Here is a 27,427-nt window from a genome sequence, read left to right as displayed (position 1 = left end):
GTCCTTTTTTCATCCTTTGTACTTGATTTCTTTAGATCTTTATCATGTGAATTCTTCATTCTTGGTCTTCTAAGATCTATCTTTTGCCTTGGTGATTCTTGAGCATTAAATCCATGCTTTTAACATTCTTTTCTATTTAAGCTCTCAGATTCACCTTGTAACATAAATATGTATAAAATATACCCTTTAAGCAATATCATGTTCATAAAACCAAGATATGATAGGGGAGAATATGTAATATTTGACATTCGATTGTGGCTTTCGCAGTAGCATTTTTGGTCATGAGTTCTTAGTAATTTCTTGAACTCTAGCTTTCTCGAGACCGGCCACTCATCATTTTATCTCAAGATCGGCAACAGTTGTCGTAGCTCGACAATACATGTCTAATTTTTCTTAAAACTCCAAGAGAGGCAATAGTCTGGTCATTTAAGACAGATCTGAGTGAGATATGACATATGGAAAATTAACGAACTAGTTGATCTTGGTTGTTAGTTCAACATTGAAGATTTCAGCTAATCCTTTATAAAGGATGTTATGTAGTTCAATTTAATGACTTTGGAGACTGTCATGTTGGAGAGGAGATGTTGTTGTGGATGTTTCTCTGGTAACAGTATTTTCCTGAAAATAGATGACATCGTCGACAAAAGAAGGGATGCCGGGAGCTGAAGTATCTATCTCATTGTTCACAACCCTAAGTGTAGGGTCACGATGTAGTAATAACTCAGTGAGACTGAGGTCAAATCCACAGGGACTAAACATGTACGTATTCTGAAAAGAATTAGAACTAGAACTAGAAGAAGATCTAAACCTAATTCTGGAATAAAAAAGAGTAATTATGAATCATGTTGATTTGAAACTATTAATTGAAAGGTGAAACTAGGGTGCCAAGGATCCACTTATAGCTATCAAGATGCTACCTTACTTTGATTCAAAGAACACAATTGGAATTGGAGTCCTATCATATCCAATTGGAAGATGAGATAATCAAATCTCTGAACTTTCATTGACATAGTTCTCAATGGATAAGGATTGTGAGGATTGGAAGGAATTCCATCACCCTACCATGCCCAGGAGATGATGGTGAACAACAGTATTTACCAATTTCACAATCTCAAAACAGGAAAAGAAGATACCAAAGCTATCGAAGCATCTATTGTAATTTGAGTCACAATAAATCATAGAAAACTGAAAATATTCCTTAAAATTAAATTAGATTTCAATGAGGTTCAACAAGAACAAGAATCAATGCAAGAAAATCATCCCAACATGCTACAAGCTTCACCTCTTACCCTTAGGTAAGAGGTTTAACTAACCATGGACATGATCGAATCTAAAACCCTAAAAGCAAGCATTAAAAATAAATAAATAAGAAAAACTCTTGGGAGGCTTCTCTACCCCGTGGCTCTGCTCCTTAAAACCTTAGATATCTGTAGAAGTCCTTATGAAACCCATATTTATAGCCTTGTCAGCATAGATTCATAAATCCGCCTCAAATTTACGCACTTCACATAAATTCTGCATAATTCTTCGATGTCATTGAACCGCCTTCGATGTCATCGAAGAATGTATCCAATTCATCTAGCAACTAAACTTGATTTTATTATAATTCTTCAATGTCATCTAACAGTGTTCGATGTCACCAAATACTGGTTTCGATGTCATCAAATAGCCTTCGATGACATGGAAGCTTAGATTCTGTGAATTTCTGCATGAATTTTTGCATTAATTTATGCACTTTCTTCCTTCTCCACTTATTTTCTTGACTCTTGGGGTCTTGAAATCCTCAATCTTGGTCTCCAAAGATCCATTCTTTGCCTTGGTGATTCTTAAGCATCAAATCCATGCTTTTAACATTCTTTTCAATCCAAGCTCTTAGATTCACCTTGCAACACAAACATGTATAAAATATACCATTAAGCATTACAATGTTCATAAAACCAAGATATAAATGGGGAAAAATATGCAATATTTGACACTCAACACTTATGAACGGCTGACAAAGAAGGTGAGGAAGGAATTATATTAGCCACTTCCCCTTTGGTCGGTCTATTAGGTGTATTGGCTGGAGCAAGCTCAGGCTACTAGTCAGCATCAACCAGTGGTCATTTTGAAACTTCAACAAAATTTTGGTCAACCACCTCTATGGGAGAATTGGACGTTGCTTCTTCTTCTGTTACAACCCTCTCAGTTTCGTTCGATTAATCAGAAACTTTCGTTATCTCGATCGCAGTAGGATCAATGGGAGTAGGGGTCTCTCCTATCATTGCAGGTAGTGAAGGAAGTGATGGAACTACAACTAGGTTGAAGGGTCGGATAGGAGAGATGGAGACTTTCGGTCATGTGACCAACGTGGATGGAGAACGAATCTACGATGAATCACTAAGAGTAATATCCATTCCAAGCGAAGTACCTTTTGTACTAGTCATCGTCACTGAATCTAGGAGTGTCACTATTACAATCGTTGGAGTAGGATCGTGGAGCACCACTGGAGTAATCATGACTAAAACCATTGGAGCCATTGTTTCTGAGATCGACGACATAATTACAATCAATGAGACTACCGGTATTAGTCGCACACTCTGTTCTTGAGCTATCACTATCATCTCCTTAGGTACTTCTCGAGTTACTAAAAAGAATCAAACAAAGGAGGTGAGCTTATGAGTGAGAATATTAGTCTAAGGAAAGGTGTAAGCCAACAATTTCCACCTATGTCAAATCGAACCACTTATCTAACTAATAGACCTTTGACAACCTCAAGATTTCTTATTATATTTGCTAATAGCCGAACAATACTAAGGAATGGTGGAGGTTGAGGATGATAAGGCTTGAGGTATTTTTCAAACGGTAGGTTAGGATCATTTAATCTATCCTTATCTCAGGTCTAGTTGTTTCGACATTTTTTAAAATGAGCCTCCTCATGTCATTTTACATCATCAGCCATCTCGTAAGAATAATTAGCCATGCCGTATTTTATTTTAAAAAATTTCTTAAAGGCTGCTATGGCTTCTGCTGAAGAACTGTCCAATGACTTTTGGATCTTGGTAGCGATCAGGGTTTTATCATTGGAAGAGGCTTGGAAGGAGTTGTCTATTAAAAATAAAGGGTAGGAAATTTTGGGGGAGGACTGATACCTGTTCACAACCCAAAGTGTAGGGTCACGATGTAGTAATAATCTCAGTAAGACCGAGGTTGAATCCACATGAACAAAACTTGTGTGTATTCTGAAAGTAACTAGAATTAGAATTAGAAGAAGACCTAAATCTAAAATTGGGAATAAAAGGAAGTAATTGTGAAGTGTTTAATTAAAAACTTAAGAATTCAAAAGTGGGAACTAAGGTTTCCAAGGATCCACTTACAACTATTAGGATGTTTCCTTATTTGATTTAAAAAACTCAATTAGAATTGGAGTCCTATCATATCCAATTGGAAGGTATATCAATAAGATCAGATCTAAACTTCCATTAACCTAATTCTTAATAGATGATAGTTGTGAGGATTGGAAGTGATTCCATCATCTAGTCATGCCCAGGAGATAATGGCAAACAACAGGATATACCAATCCCACAACCAAACATAGGAGAATTGGGAAGGTTAGAAGAGATTCCATCACCCAACCATGCCTAAAGGACGATGGTAAACAACAGGATTTACTAACTTCACAATCTCAATTCATAAAAAGAAGATACTCAAAGCTATTGCAGATCTATTAAGGGTCACATATTACATATTATCCCTCATTTATTACTTAGTTTTATGAACATGATAATGCTTAATGTTCTATTTTAATCATGTTTGTGTTGTAAGGTGAATTTAAGAGCTTGGATTGAAAAGGATGTTAAAATCATGGATTTAACACTCAAGAATCACCAAAGCCAAGGATGGATCTTATGAGACTAAGAATGAAGAATTCACATGCCAAAGATCCAAGAAAACTAAGTGAGGAATGAAGAGCGTTGAAGACTTGAAGTGAAGAAAAAGAACCTAAAAATTCGCATCCTTCGACTAGTCTAAGCCCATCTTTGACTAGTCAAAGGCTCCTACTCGACTAGTTGAAGATTCCTCGACTCGAACTCCAGTGACTAAATCCTCTAAATTCTTGTCATCCTCGACCAGTCGAAGGAGATCCTCAACCAGTCAAAGATGACCCTCGACTAGTCGAAGGATGTCCTCGACCAGTCGAGGGTTACACATATGTTGCGCGGACTGCATAAATTTGAGGTAGTTTCTGAAATTTTCCAACTTAGTGCGAAAGGAGGTGATGCACAACTATAAATAGAAGTTCCTAGGGCATCCCTAGGTATCTTCTAGGGTTTGAGGAGTGGAGCAAAAGCATGGAGAAGTTGTTGCCAAGAGTTTTTCTTCCTTTTCCTTAGTTGTTTTTATGCTTTTTTAAGAGATTTTAGTTCAGTCATGTCTATGGTTGGCTAAACCTCTTAGCTAGGTCTAAGAGGTGAAGCTTGTAGCATGACGAGATATTTTCTATTGCTTTGATTCATGTTTAAGTTGAACTCTCTTTGATTCTAGTTTGATATTTAAGGAATACTTTCAGTTTTTAATGGTTTGTTGTGACTCGAATTACAATAGATCTGTGATAGCTTTGAGTATGTTCTTTTCATGTTTTGAGATTGTGAAATTAGAAGATGTTGTTGTTCACCATCATCCCATGGGCATGGTTGGATTACGGAATTCCTTCTAATCTTCATGATTCTCTTATGTTTGTTTATGAGATTGGTATATCCTATTGTGAGCCATTGTCTCCTGGGCATGGTTTTGTCATGGAATCACTTCCAGTTCTCATAACTCTCATCCATCAAGAATTAGGTCAAAGGAAGTTCAGATTTGGTTTTACTAAGATATCTTACAACTGGATAAGATGGGACTCTAATTCAGTCATTGAATCAAGCATAAATCTCCCTGATCTCTACAAGTAGATCCTTGGAAACCCTAGTTACTACCTTTGAATTTGTTAGTTTTAATCACTTTAATCACAATTATTCTCTCAATTAATTCAGATTTAGAATCACATCTTCTTCTAGTTCTAGTTCTAGTTAAATTCAGAACACACAAGAGATTAGTCCCTGTGGATTCGACCTCGATCTCACTGAGATTATTACTATATTGCGACCCTACACTTGGGGTTATGAATAACTTTTTGGCACCGTTGCCAGACAGTTGCGTTTTTCTAAGATTGGCTAGTTTTGGAATTAGTTTAAGATTAGAGTTTTTCTATTTTCTATTTTTAAGATTAGGGTTTTTCTGAATTATTTTAGAAATTGACTTAGCTTTCTAATTCTAGGTTTAGAAACTTTCCTAATTTGATTTTTTCTCTTTTTAGAAACTTTTTATTTTTTGTTTTTAAAAACTTTTCTTTTTAGAAACTAGTTTACTTTCTTAATTTATTTTTAGAAACTTTCTAATTTTAGAATTTCTATTTTGGAAACTGACTTATTTTGTTTTATTCTATAGGATCTTAGTTTAGGAACTTTTAATTTAGTAACTTCTTTCTAATTCCCTCTCTCTTTCTATTTCTAGATTTTTTTTCCCTTCTTTCTTTTAGGTTTAGGTTGAAATTTGAAATTAAGGGCTGAGAGTGTTTCATGCCCAAGTGGGTCCGGGACAACACTCGACATGACATCTTTTGAGTGAAGGAAGATTAGTTGAGGGGTTATCTATCCATCACAGGATTAAACACCACCCGAGATCTGCAAAGTTAATTGAGGTTATGGCTGCAAATCAACCTATGAATCAACTAATGAATCAGCTGCAACCTTGTGTTGCAGAAGTCCAGGATGAGAATGAGGTGCATCATGCACTCCCGCCTCATATTTTACGAGATTACTTACAATCGGCGGGGGTGAGCACCCCTTCTTGTATGATTTTTCCAGGAAACACAGGAAACATGGATGCCAAGCCTAGAGTGATCCAACTCCTTCCAAAGTTCCTTGGACTTAAATCTAAAAGTCCAAACCTACACTTATAAGAGTTTGACGAGGTTATAGCCATTTTATACTTTCCTAACGTGTCTGAGGACACGGTCAGGCTGAAACTCTTTCCTTTCTCCTTGAAAGAAAGCTAAGACGTGGTTGCACTCACTACCTCTGCAATCTATTGGCACATGGAATGACATGATGGAGTTCATAAAAAAATTCTTTCCATAACATAAGACAAGCACCATCAGGAAGTCAATCATGAACTTCGCCCAAAAGGAAGACGAAACATTCTTCCAATGTTGGGAGTGGTTCAAGGATCTCGTCAGTTCATGCCCACAACACGAGTTTGAAACGTAGCGTATAATAACTTTTTTCCACAATGGACTGACATCTTCTGTGCACTAATTCATTGAGATGATGTGTAATGGGGAATTCATGAACAAGAATGTCGATGAGGTGTGGGATTACTTTGACAAACTCGCTGAAACTGCACAATCATGGAACATCACCCCAAAACCTAGCATCACATCTAAGCTTACTCAAGCAAGGGAGAGAGGTGGGATATACTAGCTAAAAGAGGATGATGATATAAATCCTAAAGTGGCCAATCTCAAAAGGAAGGTCGAGGCCATAGAACTTAAGAACGATAAGGCTAAGGAAGTTGTTTGTGGTATTTGTGCATGCAACATACATACAACTGAAAATTGTCCAACGATACCTACTTTACAAGAGGCACTAAATGAGCAATCGAATGTCATGAACAACTACCAAAGACCATTCAATGGACCCATCTCTAATGCATATAGTCCTAGTTGGAGAAATCATCTGAACTTTAGTTGGAGGAATGGACAAACTGCTACTCCTCAAGGAACCCCTAACCAATTCTTGAATCAAGAGAAACCCCAAGAGGATCCGGTCTGGAAACATATTCAAAACCAAGAGCTTATCACTCAAAGTATATTGCAAGCCCTTTAAAACCTTTCAAAGGCCATACAAGGGCGTGAGATAAAAAATTCGATTAGGGAAAAAGGAATTATTCCAGCCCGACCTTTCCCCTATCCTAAACCGCAATACGAAATAAGTGATCCAAGCTCTTCAAATCAAATGAAGCAAGCTAAGTCTATCACCACTCTTAGGAGTGGGAAGATAGTTGACAAATCTACTCTGGTAAGGGATGAAAATTCTAAGGACCCAGAAGTAGATGAAACTGATAAACCTAGAAACACTCTACAAGAGTTAGAACCGGAACCACAAGGCAAGCCAATTGCTCCATTTCCCCAACGGTTGGTTGCACCAAAACCTCTCTCTAACTCTCAGGATATTCTAGAGGTGTTGAAACAAGTGAAGGTCAATATTCCTTTACTAGATGCGATTAAACAAATACCTTCATATGCCAAATTTCTGAAAGACTTGTGTATGACCAAAAGATGGCAAAATATTCAAAAGAAAATCTTTTTAACTGAAAAAGTGAGTGTCATCCTAAAGCAAGATGTGCCACGGAAATACAAAGATCCCAGTAGCCCAGCCGTCACTTGTGTAACTGAGAATTACAGCGTTGAGCACTCACTTCTTGATTTAGGAGCAAGCGTAAATCTGATCCCATACTTGGTCTACGAACAACTGGGTCAAGGTGAATTAAAACCCACTTGGACCATATTACAACTTGTCGATCGCTCAGTTCAAGTACCGAGAAGAATAATTGAGGATCGGTTGGTCCAGGTTGACAAATTCTACTATCCGTTAGATTTTATCATCTTGGATACTCGACCCATCATGGACATGAGCACTCAAATTCCTTGCATTCTTGGTCGCCCATTCCTTGCCACTTCAAACATAATCATTAATCGTAGGAATGGATTCATGAGTATGTCTTCTGGGAATATGACATTGGAGTTGAGTATCTTTTTCAACACAAGCAAACAGTCAGAGGATGATGACGACTCCCACGATATTAACCTGATTGACTCTTTCGTGGAAGATAGAACACTTCTGACCTTATCCTCTGACCCTCTAGAGACATGTTTGGCCCACTCCCATGATTTTGATGATGAGATGATTAGAGAGATGGGGACCATGCTGGATACCATGTCAGTACTTGAAGTTAACCGAGGGATGCCACAATTTAAAAAATTGCCCCAAAATGATGTAGTGTCTCTACCGTCTAACCTCAAGACACCGAAGCTTGACCTAAAACCTTTGCCCTCTAATTTGAAATATGTCTATTTATGTCAAGATGAGACATACCCAGTGGTGATTTATTCCCACTTTGAGCAAGAACAAGAGAGTATGCTCATCTCTACTCTTATTGAGTACAAAGGAGCCCTTGGATGGTCGATTGCAGACCTTAAGGGAATTAACCCTTTGATTTGTACTCACCACATTCATCTTGAGGATAATGCGAAGACCTTACGACAACCATAACTTAGACTAAATCCAAACATGAAGGAAGTGGTTAAGGCCGAGGTTCTTAAGCTATCGGATGTAGATATCATATACCCAATATCCGATAGCTAATGGGTGAGTCCAACTCAGGTGGTTCCTAAGAAGTCTGGAATCACCATCGTAGACAATGCCAATAATGAACTCATGCCAACTAAGATCACTACTGTGATCCTGGTTGGAGAATGTGCATTAACTATAGGAAGTTAAATATCGTCACGAGGAGGATCACTTTCCTTTGCCTTTTATCGATCAAATTTTGGAAAGGCTAGCTGGTCACTCTTACTATTGCTTCCTCGACAGTTATTCGGACTACAATCAGATTGAGATAGCCCTTGAAGACCAAGAAAATACCACGTTCACATGTCCTTTTGGCACCTTTGCTTACCAAAGGATGCCATTCGAATTGTGTAATGACCTCGCCACTTTTCAATGATGTATGATGAGTATTTTTTCTGACATGGTAGGTCAATATTTAGAGGTCTTCATGGACAACTTCTCTGTCTTTGGTCCATCCTTCAGTGATTATTTGGAGAATCTTAAATGTGTGCTGAAGCGATGTGAGAAAAAGAATTTGGTACTGAATTGGGAGAAGTGCTATTTCATGGTTTGTAAGGGAATAGTCCCTAGACATATCATCTCATCCACGGGAATTGAGGTAGATAAGGCTAAGATTGATCTTATCTCTAACTTACCTCCACCTAAGAACATATGAGACGTGCTATCCTTCTTAAGACACGCTAGTTTTTACAGAAAATTCATAAAGGACTTTAGTCACCTCTCTCATCCTCTATGTAATCTACTTCAAAAGGATGCACCATACGAGTGGACTGAGTAATGCTAGGAAGCTTTTAATAAGCTTAAGGGCATGTTAACCACTTCACCTATCATGTAACCACCCAACTAGAGCCTTCCTTTTAAACTTATGCGTGACGCGCCTGACTATGCTTTTGGGGTGATTTTAGGTCAGAGAAAAGAAAAGAAGCCCTATGTTATTCATTACTCTAAATCCTGCCCGAGTGAACTACTCAACTACGGAAAAGGAACTCTTAGCCGTAGTGCTAGCTTTGAACAAATTTAGGTCCTACTTGATCGAATCCAAGATCCTTATTTACACAGATATTACGCCGCTCAAGTATCTTCTTTCTAAGAATGATGCTAAGCCCCGCCTAATAAGATGGATCCTCCTACTCCAAGAATTTGATTTGGAAATAAAAGATAAAAAGGGAGTAGAGAACGTCGTTACTGATCATCTTTCCTGCCTTGATCTCTTTGATTCCCTTGAAACGACACTTATTAATGACATGTTCCCTAATGAACAATTGTTCAAAGTCTCCCATGAACCTTTGTTTGTTAATATTGCTAATTATCTTGCCACAGGTTTCACGTCAACACATTAGTCTGCGCAAGATAAGAAAAAATTCTTCGCCGAGGTTCATACATTCTTCTGGGATGATCCATATTTGTTTAAATATTGTCCAGACCAAATCTTAAGGAGATGTGTGCCAGATAATGAACACTAAAGTGTCATCTCCTTTTACCACTCTCAGGCCTATAGTGCTCACTTTTTTGCTAAAAAGACCACGATCAAGATTTTACAGTATGACTTTTACTGGCCCACTATGTTTAAGGACACTCATGAGTTTTACAAAATTTGTGAGCGTTGTCAGAAGTTGGCAGCATTGTCCCATCGAAATTTGTTCCCTCCCCATTCTGATCATTGAAGTATTTGATTGTTGGGGCATCGATTTCATGGGACCATTTCCCCAATCCTTTAAGAATTTATGCATTCTGCTAATAATAAACTATGTCACTAAATGAGTTGAAGTGATTCCATGCAGGAACAATGACCATTAAACGGTCATTAAGTTTTAAAAGAGAACATCATTTTCCAGTTCGGAACACCTTGAACCATCATTAGTGATGGGGGCTCACATTTTTGTAATAAGCCATTTGCGAACTTAATGAAGAAATATGGCATCTCTCATAAGGTGAGTACTCCATATCACTCAGAAACAAGTGGGCAAGCTGAGATTTCCAATAGGGAGATCAAACACATTTTAGAGAAAATGGTTAACCCTGATCGAAATGATTGGTCAATCCGATTGACCGATACTTTATGGGCTTATCGTACTGCATTTAAAACCCCTATTAGAATGTCTCCCTTTAAACTTATCTATTCGACGGCTTGCCACTTACCTGTGGAGTTAGAACATAGGGCTTACTTGGCAATTAAAAATTGAAACCTCAATTTAGACAATGCTAGCTCACTACGAAAACTACAATTGAATGAACTCGAAGAGATCTGGAATGACGCATATGAGAACTCAAGAATTTACAAGGACAGGATGAAGGTGTTCCATGACAGGAACATCCTTCGAAAATCATTCTTAATTGCTTAAAAAGTGATTTTGTACAATTCTTGGTTATATCTTTTTTCGGGTAAACTCCGATCTCATTGGACTGGTCCTTTCACTGTTACTAATGTCTATCCTCATAGGGCCATCAAGATAAAGACTCCAAATAATGGCAATGCTTTTAAAGTAAATGGACATTGGTTGAAGCCATTTGTTGAGAAATTTGATTCAGAGGACATGTCCATACCTCTGACTAATCCTGTTTACCAGGATTAACCTCCTAGTCTGAAGGAGGTATAGTTAGGTTTATTGCTTTCATAGAATTTAGGAATAGGATAGCTTTCTTCCACTGTTTTAGGATAGTTTGCTTTCCATTTGTTTAGTATAGTTTGCTTTTCAGTTGTTTGATTCTTGTGCTAACCCACCTTCACGCTGAAATCCTTTGAAAAAAGCCTCAAAATTCCTTCATCAAGTTATATGTAAGACCCGTATCCTAGCCCGTACCATTCCGTAGGCCTCCGGATCCTCCCCGTCGAATTTCGATGACCCGTGATCTGTTATCGGGGTTTGTGCATGATCCTAAGTCGTGTCCCATATATAACAATTGGCTCAACTTGAGACTTGTGCCCTTGCGACTGCGCTGTCGCCACGGTTCCGACGCCGCATCTCGCGCGCCGAGGCGATACCCAAGCCAGGAGATGTGGGCCTTGTAAAGGCCGAGCAATATGTCCTAGAGAGGGGGTAAATAGGGCAATACCAAATAAAAATTAATAGGCTAAATATAAACAATAAGATAGCCAAATAAATACAATTAACCAAAGGAAATAACAACCTCAAAAATCAAGTATTAAGAGGTTGATACAAACTTGGTTCTAGGGACAACCTAACACCAAAAACCAATGGTTTATTCCAGGACAACCTTATTAGAACATGGGTGAGTATCAAAAACTCAAACTAAAGAGGATATGAAAGAAATAGAAACTAATCTAAAACAACATTCACCACACAATGCTGAAATGTAAAGATTACAACATTCACATCCACAAATACATCCCACAATCTTAAACCATAAAAGATAAAGAAATAAACCACACATCCACCAAACACAAAGAATTATAGTGGTTCGCTTGTGTGTACACCAACTGTTAAACAATAGCCACACAACTACTCCACTCCTAATATCCACTCCCACGGGATATTAGCGTTCACTAATCCAAAATAGGTTTTTCAAGGTTCACCTAAAACCTTCACAATTGTGTCTTTCAAGTGGGCTTACACAATTTAAAAGCCCCACACTCTGAGTTTTTTGGATCACCACAAACAAACCACAAACAGAGATTTTCTGGAACAATCTCACAAACCAAACAAATAGATTTGAATTACAGAAAAAGTAAAATACTTATCTGTATGGTAATTCTGAAGCAGCCCGGTAGAGCCAACTTGATGACGATGTAAATGTTCAACATTTAATCTCACAAGTGTATAGGGTTCTAAGTCTAGATGATTTTTTTAATTAAATCAGCAAGGGTTTTGCATTGATTTTGGTCTCAAGAAAGGGTAAATCAAATATCCCTTTTCAATATAAGAATGGAATGGAGATTCAAAATTAAATTACAAGAGTTACTTTAAAGAATCTAAAATATACACAAAATAGCTTAGAATGTACTCAAAATTAACTCAGAGTGATTGCTTAAGAATGATAAGAATTGAATGGAAAACTCTGAAACTCGAGCACTATTTATAAGTGAAAAATCGGTTTGCACGATGGCTTTTGAATAGCTACGACTAGCCTTATCCAAACAGATTTTTCAAAAATTCTAGCGCGATAAGATTTTTCAATTGCACGACTGGCCTTATGGGTCCCACGACTGGTCGAGTGGCCTGCTCGACTAGTCGTGGACACCACACGACTAGTCGTGTGAGTCCAGATTACTTGCTGGAAAATGAGTCGAGCACTGCACGACTAGTCGAGCACTATTCACACAACTGGTCGAGTAGTTTCCAAGACTGGTCGAAGACCAACAAAATTTTAAAAATTCATAACAAATCCTGGACTGATCGAGAAAATTCTAGGACTGGTTGAGCCAGTGCTAGGGCTAGTCGAAAGAATAGAATTTTATACTTATAAAATGACCAAAATGACCGACTAAAAGTATGAAATGATCTAATCATGATCTAAGGTCAATCTAGGTCAATCATACCTTACTTGTAAGATAGAACATATGAACCATTAAACTATCAATTACTTCAGTGGCTTTAAATTTTATGCTTAAACTCAACATACCGAACACAATCTTCAACTAGGTCTTGCGATCTTAGACTTTTTTTTTTCCAAATCTTGAACCGCAAAGTTCTTGAACACTAAGTCTTCACTTTCTTCCAGTTTGAAGATCTCGGCAAGTTCGTCGTAGATATCGGCAAGATAAATTCAGCACGAATAGAACGAATGTCGAAGATTCCATATGAACAGATGCACAAGCTTGATACACATCAAGATATAAACTTGAAATGGTTTGGCACACCAAAATTTGACAATACTCAGGGTTTATCAACATAACACTTTCAGGCCCGCGTTCAGTTCAAGAAAACACCGCGCATTTGTAAACCTAAGAGAATATCACATCAATCCCATCAATCACATCAATCAAGTACACATTACTCTCATCACTCACACCCATCCCCAAGTACAACCACCCCTCCCCTAAAGTCAACTCTTTCTCTCTCTCTTCACCCATCAAGTACACCCATCACTCACTCCCCATCACTCCATCACTCACACCCATCTCTCTCTCTCTCATCTCTCTCATTTTCCTTCCAAGCAATCGTCCAAGCTCCATGAGAGAGCTTTGTGTGGCCCACTTCCTATCTCCCATCTCCACCATCTAAAGATCATCTCGACCGTTGAAAGTGTTCCCTTGGAGCTCTAGAGGCTATAGGCGAAAGAAGGAAGAGGAGATCAAAGGTGAGTATTTTCTAGTGTTGATTTGTGTGGCTTTGATGATTCGAGGGCCCACATATGGTGGGACCCATCTTAATGTACGATTTGTCTCAAAGAGGGACCCATAGTGGCGGGTTCCCTTCGCTACTCCGATCTTTCTCTCTCTTTCTCTCTCTTTTGTGATGACCATTTGGCCCACCTGATTTATGTGTTTCATCTAGTCGTCCATCTGCTGGACCAACTTGGACAGTGCTATAGGGCCACACCGTGATGTATTTATTTTATCCACACCATCCAAGCCATCTGGATGGTGTTGGACCGGCTGGGATGGTGGGGATTCATCCCACACGTGGGCCCCTTTTTTAAAAAAAAATGGAAGTGGATTAACTAGCGTACCTCACTAGCAACCCTTACTGTTGCTGTGTTTGATGTCAGCAAGCTCTGGTGAGACCCACATGAGGCATGTGTTTCATCCAACCATCCATTGGATGAGCAGTAGTAGTAGCTGTTGTGCAAACGTCTTCAAGTTCTAAGGGCCTGACCATAAGGTATGTATTATATCCTAACCATCCAAACGGTGCGACCCACTACTGTGATTACGTCAGCAGGTTATGTGATGTGTGTTACATTCGAACCGTCCATCCAAAGGCACCTTCAAATCTCAGGTGGAGCATGACAACGCCAGCACCTGAACATTTTTTTTTTAAAATAATATATATAATTATTATAGTAATATAATATATATATATGTGCATATCTGTATAGCTAGTGGGCCCCATGTGAGACCCACCAGATGCAGTGTTTCACTCCTCCCATCCACCGTTCAGTGGATTGGACGGTGGGTAACCCACCTTGACGTTTATATTCTACATCTACACCATCAACGGATTGGGACGGTGCTGTGGGATGCCAGCATGATGTATGTGTTTGTACACGCCGTCCATCTGATTAGGACGTGGCCCACCCCACACGTGTGGCACGTGTAGGGGTGGGACCCACCTAACATATGTATTTCTCTAAGCCATCCATCTATTTCACCAGCATGGGACCCCCACGATATATATGTTATATCCACATCGACTAGATTGTGATGGACGGTGCTGGACAATGTTTGGACGGTGCAGATTTACATAGACAATGTTTGGATGGTACTGATTTACATGGGAAATGTTTGGATGGTGCTGTCCAATGTTTGGATGGTGCAGATTTACATAGACAATGTTTGGATTGTGTAGATTTACATAGATAATGTTTGGATGGTGCTGATTTACATGGGAAATGTTTGGACGGTGCTGATTTGCATGTCCAATGTTGGACCTTGCTAATCATCATTACTGGCCAGGTGCCCCATGGAATAATAGTGTATAGTGATACACATGTTACACCTACAACCATTGAAATGATTTTTGGTGTGGTCCAAGTCCACCTGAGGCCCATTGGTGCGGCCCATCCATGAGGCCCATCATGATGTATATTTGAGGCCCATGTGATGAGGCCCACCTACCTTGTATTTAAGGCCCATATGATGGGGCCCACCTGCTTGAATATGAGGCCCATGGACAAGTCCCATTGTGATGTATTCGAGGCCTATGGGCAAGGTCCATTGTGATGTATTCGTGGCCTATGGGCAAGGCCCATTGTGATATGTATTAGGCCTATTGGCGTGGCCCATTTGATGCAATGAGACCCACGCGTAGGGCCCACATGTTATGTGTTTGAGGCCCATGTGCAGGGCCCACTTGTTGTGTATATGAGGCCCATTAATACAGTCCACTTGATGTGTATGAGGTCCATTAGTGCGGCCCATTGATGCAGCCCACTTGATGTGTATGAGGCCCATGTGCAGGGCCCACCTGTGATGTATATTAGGCCCATGTGTAGGGCCCACCTATTGTGTATTAAAGCCCATGGGTTGTGGCCCATTGTGATGTATTTTCAGCCCATATATGTGCCCCAATATGATATTTGTGCTGCCCATTGAGCGGTCCATTGGGATATATTAGGCCCACGTCATGCGGCCCATCATGATGTGTATTAAGCCCAGGTGTGTGGCCCATTGTGATGTATTTGTGACCCGTATGGCGAGGCCCGATGTGGTGTATGTGTGGCCCTTGAGTGAGGCCCAATGCGATGAACGTGTGGATCAATGTAATGTGTGATTTCACTATAATATATGTAATGTGTTTATGTGGCCCACTGCTTGGGAGCGATGTTGGTTAAATGTCCACATTGTGACCTTTCCTTGGGCCCATTATGAGGCCCATTCTTGTTATGGGTAGGCTGTCTAAGCCCATCCTTGATATGAGGAGAGTACACCGTCATCTTATAACATGCTTAGTATAGCATCATAATACATACCCATACGCATCATTTACATGTTTGTTATGAGATGTGATTGATCATTACATATGTCATTGGGCAGATTATTATGAGACTCTTCAATAGGCAGAGATCGTCTCACATGAGCGCACGGTATGCACGCGATTGATGCATAACTGGATTGTATGACTCATGCATCTTGCATTGCGTGTTGTGATTACTGTACGCCCTAGCAACATCAGGGCCATAGCCTCTACAGGCATATCGTGGATGGCCAGATGGGACACCAAAAATCTGTTACAAGCATCAGGCCGCCATAAATGGCCCTGGGTAAAAATTCCTAAACCTTCGAGGCCATGAGATGCCCCAACGTTGAGACCGAGTGGATATATGAGTGCCCAAGTGCCGAATACCAGCAGGCCACGTCTCCCACTATGTCGTGGTCGGTTGGGAAGGGGTGGTGGCCTTACCCGCCCGAGGGTAGTGGGCATAGCTAAGCTAAGTTTGACCAGCTCATGATTGGGTCTGCTATCGACGTGCTTGGTAGATATTGGCTGATTACTAGACAGATGGATAGTGAGGTCTCTTCCACTTGCATGGTTGCGCATCCAGTGGACGGTGATTGCATGCAGAGTGTACTAGACCCCGGTGATGATCCTAGAGATGAACAGTACTTTTATATGGACTTATTGAGCCGGAGTTGCATACTCATTCATTCATTCATTCACTATCCACTCGGACTGGTGGTGCGTAACTATTTGTTACGTGTACCTTCGCAATGGTCAGGATTTCAGTTGGGGCGCGTGACTAAACTGAGATCATGAGTTTACAACATTGAGTCTGACTATCTAAATTTAGGTATGGGACTAGTTTGGATAGAAGTCCCTTGTGATGGACCCCATAGCTTGTGATACTACGTACTATCATCCCGACTTCACACTCTTGTATGGTCATTTGCATCGCATATTACATTGTATCCTTGGTATCTGATACTTAACTCTTTATGACTACTTAATTGCATAGCTGATTTGTATTGCGTACTCTGATATTTATGACTCATGTACTTATCAGTATTTTTGCTTACTCTGATATCGTATGATTCATGATCTTGCCACTATTTCTAACATTGTATGATTATGGCGTTGTATTGAATACTTAGCACTTATCTTGTGCACACACTTACACCACCCCCTAAGCTTTCTATAAGTTTATGCACGATAGATGCGTGCAGGTGATGTTAGGTTGCAGCAACGTTGAGCTTGGAGCGTGCAACGGTCGTCTGGAGCTTTGATTTTCGACATATGTATTTCCCTTTCGGCATTGTATTTAAATGTTTATATTAATGGATATGTGATGATGATGTTGCCTTCGTGATTTGGGTAAACTTGTAGCTATACTTATTATGTGTTAAATGTACATTGAAAAATCCTCCTTGTAGGATCTAAGGATTGGAATCTGGCGTATGGACGCTGGGAGCTGAGAATGGGGTACTATGGAGGCTGTCGGCACCGGATTCGGTGATCGAGAATTTTGTGAGCCCGATCTCCGGGTTTGAGGCATGACATTATATCTTTTCATCACTTCTCCTTCAATTACGTTATCTCTTTTGTAAATCATGCATATTTCATATACATTGAGGATAATGTAGATTTTAGGTTAGGGATAAGAGATTAGGTAAACTAATCAGTGTTTTCTTAGTTTTAAGTAAAATTTACAAAATTTTTGAAAATTTTTCAATATTTATCTGTTTAGAAGTGATGAATTGTGTGTTTAAGAATGTTTTGAGTATGATGATAAGATAAAGATTGAATTTTGAATTATTGGAGTTTGATCATCCAAGGAAGTTTGAATATCATGTTAATCTAAATCACAAGACACGTTCAATTTACTTTTTATGAATAGTACTATATTTTCTGATTGTTAGTATGATGATCAATGAAAGATATTGAGAATTGAGTCTGGAGAATTTTATCCACCTTAAAAGAAGAAAAGAACAGGTTAAAAAATAAGAGATCGACAAAAAGGGTCATGTATGGTGAAAAGATTAAAAAAGTTTGAAAAATAATGGAAAAAAAATCTGAAAGAAAAGAGAAAAGACTGAATGAATACAAATGACCATCGATATAAAATCAAAAGGTGGAAAAAGAAGAGAAATGGGATAAGTTTGAAATCAGTACTTGAGTTTTTAACCAATCTTGAAGTGATGAGCATGGCTAACATTATGAAAAGATAGTATTTTTATGAGAAGTAAGTTGATTTTCACTAAGCACGTTGAAAAACTTGATATGCGAACTATATTCTGACTTAATGGATAAAGAACTTATTTAATTGATTGCTTATGTGATTTGGCTCTAGGTTTTCAAAAACTCACTTTCTCATTTTGAGTCTACTCATTCATACTTGATTACATGAATGATTGTTTTCTGAAAAAGGTTTGAACATTGTACATTAAAGTTCATTTTTCGCATACTTTGCTCAGGACTAGCAAAATGCTAGTTGGGGATTGTGTTGAGGGTCAAATATTACATATTATCCCCCATTTATTACTTGGTTTTATGAACATGATAATGCTTAATGTTCTATTTTAATCATGTTTGTGTTGCAAGGTGAATTTAAGAGATTGAATTGAAAAGGATGCTAAAAGCATGGATTTAACACTCAAGAATCACCAAAGCCAATGATGGATCGTATGAGACCAAGTATGAAGAATTCACATGCCAAAGATCCAAGAAAACCAAGTTAGGAATGAAGAGCATTGAAGAGTTGAAGTGAAGAAAAGGAACCCTAAAAATCTGCATCCTTTGACTAGTCTAAGCCCATCTTCGACCCGTCAAAGGCTCTTGCTCGACTAGTCAAAGATTCCTTGATTCGAACTCTAGTAACTAAATCCTGTAAATTCTTATCATCCTCGACCAGTCGAAGGAGATCGTCAACCAGTCGAAGGTGACCCTGCCTTCGGCTGGTTGTGGGTTACGCAAATGTTGTGTAGACTTCATAAATTTGAGGTGGTTTCTAGAATTTTTCAACTCGATGAGAAAGGAGGTGATGCACAACTATAAATAGAAGTACCTAGGGCATCCCTAGGTATCTTCGAGGGTTTGAGAAGTGGAGCAAAAGCGTGGAGAAGCCGTCGTCAAGAGTTTTCTTCTTTTTCCTTAATTGTTTTTTATGCTTTTCTTAAGAGATTTTAGTTCAATCATGTCTATGGTTGGCTAAGCCTCTTACCTAGGGCTAAGAGGTGAAGCTCGTAGCATGATGGGATGTTTTTTATTGCTTTAATTCATGTTTAAGTTGAACTCTCTTTGTTCTAGTTTGATATTTAAGAAATACTTTCAGTTTTTAATGGTTTATTGTGACTTGAAGTACAATCGATCTGCAATAGAGTATGTTCTTTTCATGCTTTGAGATTATGAAATTAGAAAATCCTATTGTTCAACATCGTCCCATGGGCATGGTTGGATGACGAAATTTCTTCTAATCTTCATGATTCTCTTTTGTTTGTTTATGAGATTGGTATATCCTATTGTGAGCCATTGTCTCATGGGCATGGTTTTGTGATGGAATCACTTCCAGTTCTCATAACTCTCATCCATTGAGAATTAGGTCAAAGGAAGTTCAGATTTGGTTTTACTGAGATATCTTCCAACTGGATCAGATAGGACTCTAATTCCAGTTGTGTCATTGAATCAAGCATAGATCTCCCTGATCTCTATAAAAGGATACTTGGAAACCCTAGTTACTACCTTTGAATTAGTTAATTTTAATCACTTTAATTAGAAATATTCTCTCAATTAATTCAAATTTAGAATCACATCTTCTTCTAATTCTAGTTCTAGTTAAATTTAGAATACACATAAGATTAGTCCCTGTGGATTCGACCTTGGTCTCACCGAGATTATTACTACATCGCGACCCTACACTTGGGGTTGTGAACAAGATCCATTGTAATTTGAGTCACAACAAACCATTAAAAACTAAAAGTATTCCTTAAATATCAAATTAAAATCAAAGAAGTTCAATAAGAATAAGAACCAAACAAGAAAAATATCTCAATCAGGCTACAAGCTTCACCCCTTAGCCCTAGCTAAGGGATTTAGCCAACCATAGACATGATTGGATTCGAAACCCTAAAAGATAGTATTAAAAACTAAGAAGAAGAGAAGAAGAAACTCTTAGATGATGACTCCACCCCTTTCCTTTGCTCCTCAAAACCCTAGATATCCTAAAAAGTGCCTAGGAAACCCATATTTATAGACTAGTTTCTGAAAAATCACAAAACCACCTCAAATTTATGCACTCCGCATAAGCTCTACATAACGCTTCGATATCATCAAACATCCTTTCACGCCTTTTCTCCCTTAGCACTACGTAAGTCTCTGTATCATCGAACCTTCCTTCGCTGTCATCGAGAGTATCTTCGAGTCATCAAATAGGTCCTCGAGTAATCAAAAAAGTCCAAAAAAGTCCAGCAAGTTGCTTCATAATTCTTCAAAAAATTTGATGCCATCGAACAACCTTTGATGTCATCGAGCAACTCCTCGATGTCATCGAGTGAAGCTTCAAGTAATTGAAAATGGCACCCAATATATCCAACGACTAACTTGATTTTCCTATGAAAATTCAATGTCATCGACCTGCGTTCGATGTCTTCGATGTCATCGAACAGTGGTCGATGCCACATATATTTGGAATGAATTTCAACACTTTGTTCTTCCGACTTCCTTCCTTCTCTACTTGGTTTTCTTGAATCTTGGGGTCTCGAAATCTTCAATCTTAGTCTCCAAAGATCCGTTCTTTGCTTTGGTAATTCTTAAGCCTTAGACCCATGCTTTTAGTATTCTTTTCAATCTATGCTCTTGAAATCACCTTGTAACACAAACATTTATAAAATACACCATGAAGCATTATCATGTTCATAAAATGAAGATATAAATGGGGTCAAATATGTAATATTTGAGTCTCAACAATACCTGCTAAATCAGAAATTTTCCTCGGAGCCATTCATCATGGCCGAGCAGCTGTAAAGATGTTGAGGTGTTCGTGGGTGATTTGTGGAACATCTAGGTAAGGAGGTTCGGTCACCAAGGTAGAAACTATAGTGATCTGTTTTGTCTTTACTCTTGATGTCCTTTTAACAGTATAGTAGAGACAGCAGGGAGAGTTCTCTTCATACTCTTTGTCAAGCCTAGACGAAAGTAGAACTGATGTGAGCTCTTCGATGCTTTGGCTGCTCAAAATCTCAGTGTACTGACGTTTCCACTAGGGTATGAAGTTATCCAACACTGCCGGATGTTCTGGATATACTGGCATTTGAAAAGCAACCACTTTCCACTAGAGTATGAAGTTATCCAACACTCTCAGATGTCGAGGTGTACTGACGGGTCCATTAAGGTATGAAGTTATCACACGATCGAAAGGAGGCTGGTTACTAGTTATGTGAGTGAGAGGACAAGGGATATGTTAAATAAAGCCTAATTATTGAGCAAACAGAGAAGGATGATATTGTTCAATTCTGGCTTTCACATTCTTTCCTTCTCGATCACGCCTCCAAAAGCCAGATCTTGGCCGATAACAAAGCAATTCCATGCATGATGAAGTTGACCGACCAAATGTTCATCGGCAGGATCAAATTACCCGGAAAGCCATTCTGGTCTGTCAATGTCTTTCTCTGAGAAGGGCATGTAGGATGGACCATTGTTAAAAAGATTAAGGGAGAAGAATTTCTGTAGATACTTAGTAACAGTAGTAACTTATATGGGGATGTGCAAAATTAAGCCGCCATATGAGGTAAATGATTAACCGATATGTTCCTGACTGAATAGTTGTGGCCGAAAATATGCAACGAACCACATTTGTGCAAGCCATATAGAACCCCCAGCTGAATATAATCTTCTTGAATTAACTTCATAGAGGCCTCTATAAAAATGGCTAAGAATGAACGATGCTAAAGTTATTCACTGACCTTGGACTAGGAATTCGGCCAAAGCAATGTATTCAGTCGTAACTTGTTGAGCATTAACACACGAAAGATGGCGACAAATCCTAGAAAAGCAAGATGCTCGAGTTCTTCAACCGGTCCTGTGAGTTTGTGGTAAAAATTCATGAAATTGGTATACCCTTCAGCATTCTTGTTAGGGAAATTCTTGCATTGTCTAACTTTGATCTTCACATGGTAGGGCATACCGAAAGGAGTAAGTTCGGTAAGATGGCAGTTGTCCTTGATGGAAACACTCATCGGCCCGCAACTAAAAGTAAAGGTATTGGTAAAAGTACTCCAAAACGAGGTTGATGCTAAAAGAAGAGGGATATTGGGGAAATACTCAAAAAGGGAAAGTTTGATACATTTGAAAATACCAAGCTCTTTCCATAAATCTTCGTATTGGGCTGATACTCTGTTGAATCAATCTTCCCATCTAGGAAGAGGTTTCGGCCATAACCTCGGTATTTTGAATGCATTTTCTATATCATGCACATTTTTGGATTGAATCAAGATATTGCTACCTAGACAAATTGGAAAAAATGGATCTAGAGGTTATAGTAATTCGGTCGAAATATCTCAAAAAAATGAAGCGCCTAGACCATAGGTGTCTTCATGAATTAAAGATTTGAAAATTATATCTATCGAACAATGGTTTGAAAAGGGATCCATTATGGCCATGATGTCTTTTTGAATGAAAGTAGGTGCAAATGAAGAAGAAGTCGTGACCGAAGAGCAAGAAATAGAGTAACGGAAGAAAAAGATGAAGAATCGTATGAAATGCAAAAACAAAGTTTCGTATATATAAGGGATTTAGAGGTAGCATTAATTAGGTAGCACACTTTTTCGCAACAAAATGATTATTTTTGAAGACACGTGTCTATTCAGGATGTACCCGTCATTTGATATCAACATGTTTGATAATGGTAACTGGTGTGAATATTTAATCTCAATACTCATACTTCATAGTCCTTTTCTTCGAAAAGACAACGACGAGGGGGGAATGTTTATACCCTATTCAACCAGATCCCGTTTCAGTCAAATTCATGTAGATCACACGTGTATGAGGTTAATGGTTGAAATATTATAGTAAGGATGTGCAACCGAATTTCAAGAGAATGCTATCACGTGCCTTGCACATGATAAACAATCATTGAGGCGCGATCGGGTTTAAGAGGGTAAACAATTAGTTAGTCAGTGGTCGAGTCATTACAAATATTGAACAGAGGCCAAAGGATTAGGAAATGTGAGATTGTGGGAAGAATCTGGAAGAAGAACGAGGGCAAAAACAGTTATGGTAACCGTCAAATCGTGAGAAGGATCCAGAATAGTTGGATCAAAGCTATGTGAAGAAGAAAATTTCAATAGGAAAAATCGTCTCACACCAACACAAAGTAATTAACAAATCAATTATCTTCAATTATCTTTCAATTATCCTATCGATAGTGTAATCACAACTTTTATCAAGTAATTCATTTCCCTTAGAGTAATAATTTACTTATCACATGTACGTACTTTCTTTAACATAGTTCATATCATAAATACAGTAGTCGATAGTTATAATCTAAGTACTCTTTAGTGGTCGATTTCCAATTATTAGTTTACATTCCACTGTTTATGCATTAAGAAAGTCCTTTTGTGTGGAAGGCAAGGAGAAACTTATCATTAGATGATGAACCCCACCCTCTGACTATCACATGATCTATTTACACTTTTGAGCGAGTAGCTAAATAGGAGACCGATCTCCTCATATCTCAGCTATACCCAGTGTCTACTTACTTTGGTGCTTGGGGTCATTATTGTTCGGTTTGAATTGGAATCGCAATCCTAATTCTGGCATGCCCACGCACTTGCCACCCATGCTAGAAAGAGGAACATCGAAACAACTGCGAACACCATGCACCCCCAATTCTGTCTGCGGGACATCTAACGTTTTCAACAGGACCCAAACCAAGTGCACAAGTACACATCCGAGTGAACAGAACCTCATGGACCTAAAACCAGTATCAACATGATTACATCATTGCTACAAATCCATTAGTACCCCTCGTGCACCAATAGGTGCGTCGGTTGCGAGATATCGTACAAGGAACCCAACCTCGCTCAAATGCAAAATAAATAAATAATAAATAAAATAAAAAATGCTCATAATTTTTTAAAAGTCATTAGGATTAATTAACCCACTCTTTATTAGCGAAACAAGGGCTTATTATAAGCTAAAAAATCATCATTAACATATAATGAGGTAAGTGTCAGTTTTTTACATGAAAGTTAAAAATATCTCCTTAAAATAAGGAGAGATGAACACATCACCATATTCTAGAAAATCATTAAGTATTAACTCAACACATATTAAACCCATAAAACATAATATATTAGCATAAAGTATGAGATATTAATAAAAAGTAGGGATATATCAAAAAATAAAAATAAAGTTAGTGACATGAAAGTCAACAATACATATCTTAAAATAAGGAGAATCATTTCACCTCTCCCCTTACTTTTTCATAAAAATAAATGGGCAATGATTGAAAGGTATTTAACGTGTCATAAACCATGAACAAGAGAGACAAATTGCCCTTGGAATAAAGGGAGAACTCCACCTCACTAAAATCTAGAACTTCTTCTCCTAATCACATCCATACCTATATAAGGACATGGCCTAACTCATTTTTGGGATACGTAGTTGCTTAATTACAGCCACACTTATTGAGAGAGAGAGAAGGGTGGTGGACCATGGAGATCAAAGTCATTCAACACTTTCGGCAAGGTGAGCACACCCCTTTCCACTTAATCTTTTTTTTTAATGATATAGATGATGATAATCATGATGTTGATATGATGATGACGCACTACAAGAAATATATGTATCAGTGGCGCACGACCAGTGGCGGCCACAACAAACTGCTAGTGTACATGTAAAATCAGTGGCGTTTTTACGTGGCCGCCAGTGTATAGATAAGCCACCGCCGCTGAATTCTGAAATAAAAAAAAAAAGAGGGCTTTTTCCCCCCACATCCCCAAATCGCCCCATCCCTAAATCGATCGCGCGGGCCATTTCTCTCCCAAAACCCTTCTTCCCTCCTCTCCCAAATCGCGCCTCTTTTAGTCCACAATAACCAACTGAAAGTCTCTCTCTCTCTCTCTCTCTCTCTCTCTCTCTCTCTCTCTCTCTCCAACGTCTCTCGATCTCCCTTTTCCACTCCGGCCTCTCTTGATATGGCTTCCATTTCCATTGCTTGTTGAAGATGCTTATCTCTCGGTCGTTGCCCGGCGAGAAGGCCCGCAAGAGGAAGAAGCACCAGAAACAGCCGCAGCAGTAGCTCCTCTCTCTCTCTCTCCTGATTTCAACATGTATGAAATGTCTTGCAGAGTGTGATGGATGATACGCAGGCACTTAGAAATTGCATACATGTCATACATGGTGGAAAAATCTGATCAAGCACACGTGTGGCTGAGTGTGGATGGATAGGGACAGCACTCTCCACATGTGTGGAACTAGCAAACCTCCTGAATGCTGAAATTTGAATTTATAGTTCTGTAAATTATTCAATTAATTTTTATATGGACAGGGACAACACTCTCCACATGGGCAGGGACAACACACCACTTGTTTGATGAAATGCTTTAGCCAAATCCTTTTTTGGATGAAACCGTGCTATCAATTGGACTTGAGACCACCTTTCTCAATTGGGATCAGCGGCCAAGTCAATGTTACAAAGACAACTGGTCTGGAAATCTAGGAAGATATAGTGTTCATGGTTTGGTGCAGATACACTATGAAACAACTGGTCCGAAAATCTGGGAAGATACATGTGGCAAGGTGGATATGTTTGTTGCAGGCATTGGAACTGGTGAAACTATTTCTGGCGTTGGCTATTTTCTGAAAGACAAAAATCCTAACATAAAGGTATAATATGATGATGTATTTTATGGTCAGAGTGGCTTTAGGAACGATTCCAGGGCTGGCCCACCATGAGCTGAGTTGGTTTGAGGCCTTTCCAGGCCAGTTACATGAATGTCCAAATAGGACAGGCTGGGCCAACCTGTCAGGCCTTTAGGGTCCTTGGACGCATTGTTGACTGTCTTAAATACCTGCAATGTTCGTTTCCTCAAAAACCAATTGGATTTGTTTTTGGGGTCTCTCCTATTTGTTACCTAAATCATCGATTGAGTCCCAAACCAATGATTGCAGGTGGCATCCAAACACAAATATACAAGCAGCAAGACAGATATATTTGTTGTGGGGAATGTAACTGGTGGAACTATTCTGATGTTTGTTCATTTTCTAAATAAAAAATAAAATCAAATCAAATCAAATCAAAATCTTATATTTGGTCATTTTCTGAAGGGGGGAAAAATCCTAACATAAGGGTACCATATGACGACACATTCCAATGTTGCAAGGCTTGATCAAGGCCTTTCTGGCCCGTTTGGCAAGTACTAGGACAGGCTTGCGAACTTGTCCAGCCTTTATGGGGCTAGGTCTATGGGCTGGCAAGAGCTATCCCAACCAGTTGCAACACAACTTTTTGCCTAAAATCACTTTGTAAATTACTGGATATTTTAGTTCTGGATTGTTGGGTCGTGGAGTTTCATATATTTAGCCCTTTCTTTATTTCACGCATGCACAGTGATGTTCCAGATTATTGCTGCGGATCCTTTGGAAAGCAATGTACTTTCACAGGGAAAGCGTGGTAAAAGCAAAGATGACTGTTTGGATGTTTTCTCCTCAGATAATCATGCTTTTAGGCGGTTTATGCATTTGTGCTTTCTTTCTTTCTAAGTTGTGTCATCACAATCACTCAGGTCCACATAAGATTCAAGGTATTGGAACAGGTTTTGTACCTGGGAATTTAGACCTTAAAGTTGTTGATGAAGTCATAGAGGTATGGTTTTCTTCCACCCTTATTTATTCCTGCTATGTTTTGGGACATACGGTATGGATGAATGCTTGGTTCACTAGTCTTTTCAAAATGACAGATCACTTTGCTCTGTTTTTGTTTTGATATATTTTCATGCTTCTTGATCAGCAAGATGTGACTTGGTGACCAAGTTTTGTCGTTATTGGCGATTGCAATTGGATGCATGTCTTTTTTGGTGTTAGTGTAAATATTATTGAGTAAATGTTCTATATTCTTTAGTTCCTTCTTACTGTTGGGAAAGATAGTAAATTTTTTTTTTTTCATGTGTTGTTTCAACTTGTTACAGTTCATTGGAATAAGCGATGCTTGTTGGTTTGTTAAACACATGATAGCAAACCACATGTTTATGATGTAGGTTGAGGTATTATGTTTCTTTTCTTTTTCTCTCTTTTTTATTTAATAATGTACCCTGAGGCCTGCAGAACACTTGTAGTACTGATTCAGGAGATGGATACTAATCATCAACTGTCCATTGTTCGAGGCATTGAGAGAAACAAGAAACATTTCATGTTCGCCTCTGTTTCGAGGTTCCTTTTCGGTAG

At 38.8% G+C, this 27,427-nt stretch overlaps 1 long non-coding RNA gene and 1 other non-coding gene across 3 annotated transcripts; one reads left to right on the top strand and one right to left on the bottom strand.

Annotated features, from left to right (window-relative positions):
- Positions 1-6,170: 6,170 nt before the first annotated feature.
- Positions 6,171-6,277, bottom strand: LOC131241792 (small nucleolar RNA R71). The gene has a single exon (XR_009169358.1). It is a non-coding gene; the product is annotated as a small nucleolar RNA R71 (small nucleolar RNA).
- Positions 6,278-25,515: 19,238 nt separating this feature from the next.
- Positions 25,516-26,788, top strand: LOC131238543 (uncharacterized). Of its 2 annotated transcripts, none has more exons than XR_009167909.1 (3): positions 25,516-25,721; positions 25,784-25,870; positions 26,770-26,788. It is a non-coding gene; the product is annotated as an uncharacterized LOC131238543 (long non-coding RNA). The 2 variants fall into 2 exon arrangements; XR_009167908.1 differs by lacking the exon at positions 26,770-26,788 and adding an exon at positions 26,606-26,763.
- Positions 26,789-27,427: the final 639 nt, after the last annotated feature.

Source organism: Magnolia sinica, chromosome 3 (assembly GCF_029962835.1).
Source record: "Magnolia sinica isolate HGM2019 chromosome 3, MsV1, whole genome shotgun sequence".
Taxonomy (NCBI): domain Eukaryota; kingdom Viridiplantae; phylum Streptophyta; class Magnoliopsida; order Magnoliales; family Magnoliaceae; genus Magnolia; species Magnolia sinica.
Note: the sequence above shows the minus strand (reverse complement) of the source record. Positions and strands in the feature narration are given on the sequence as shown.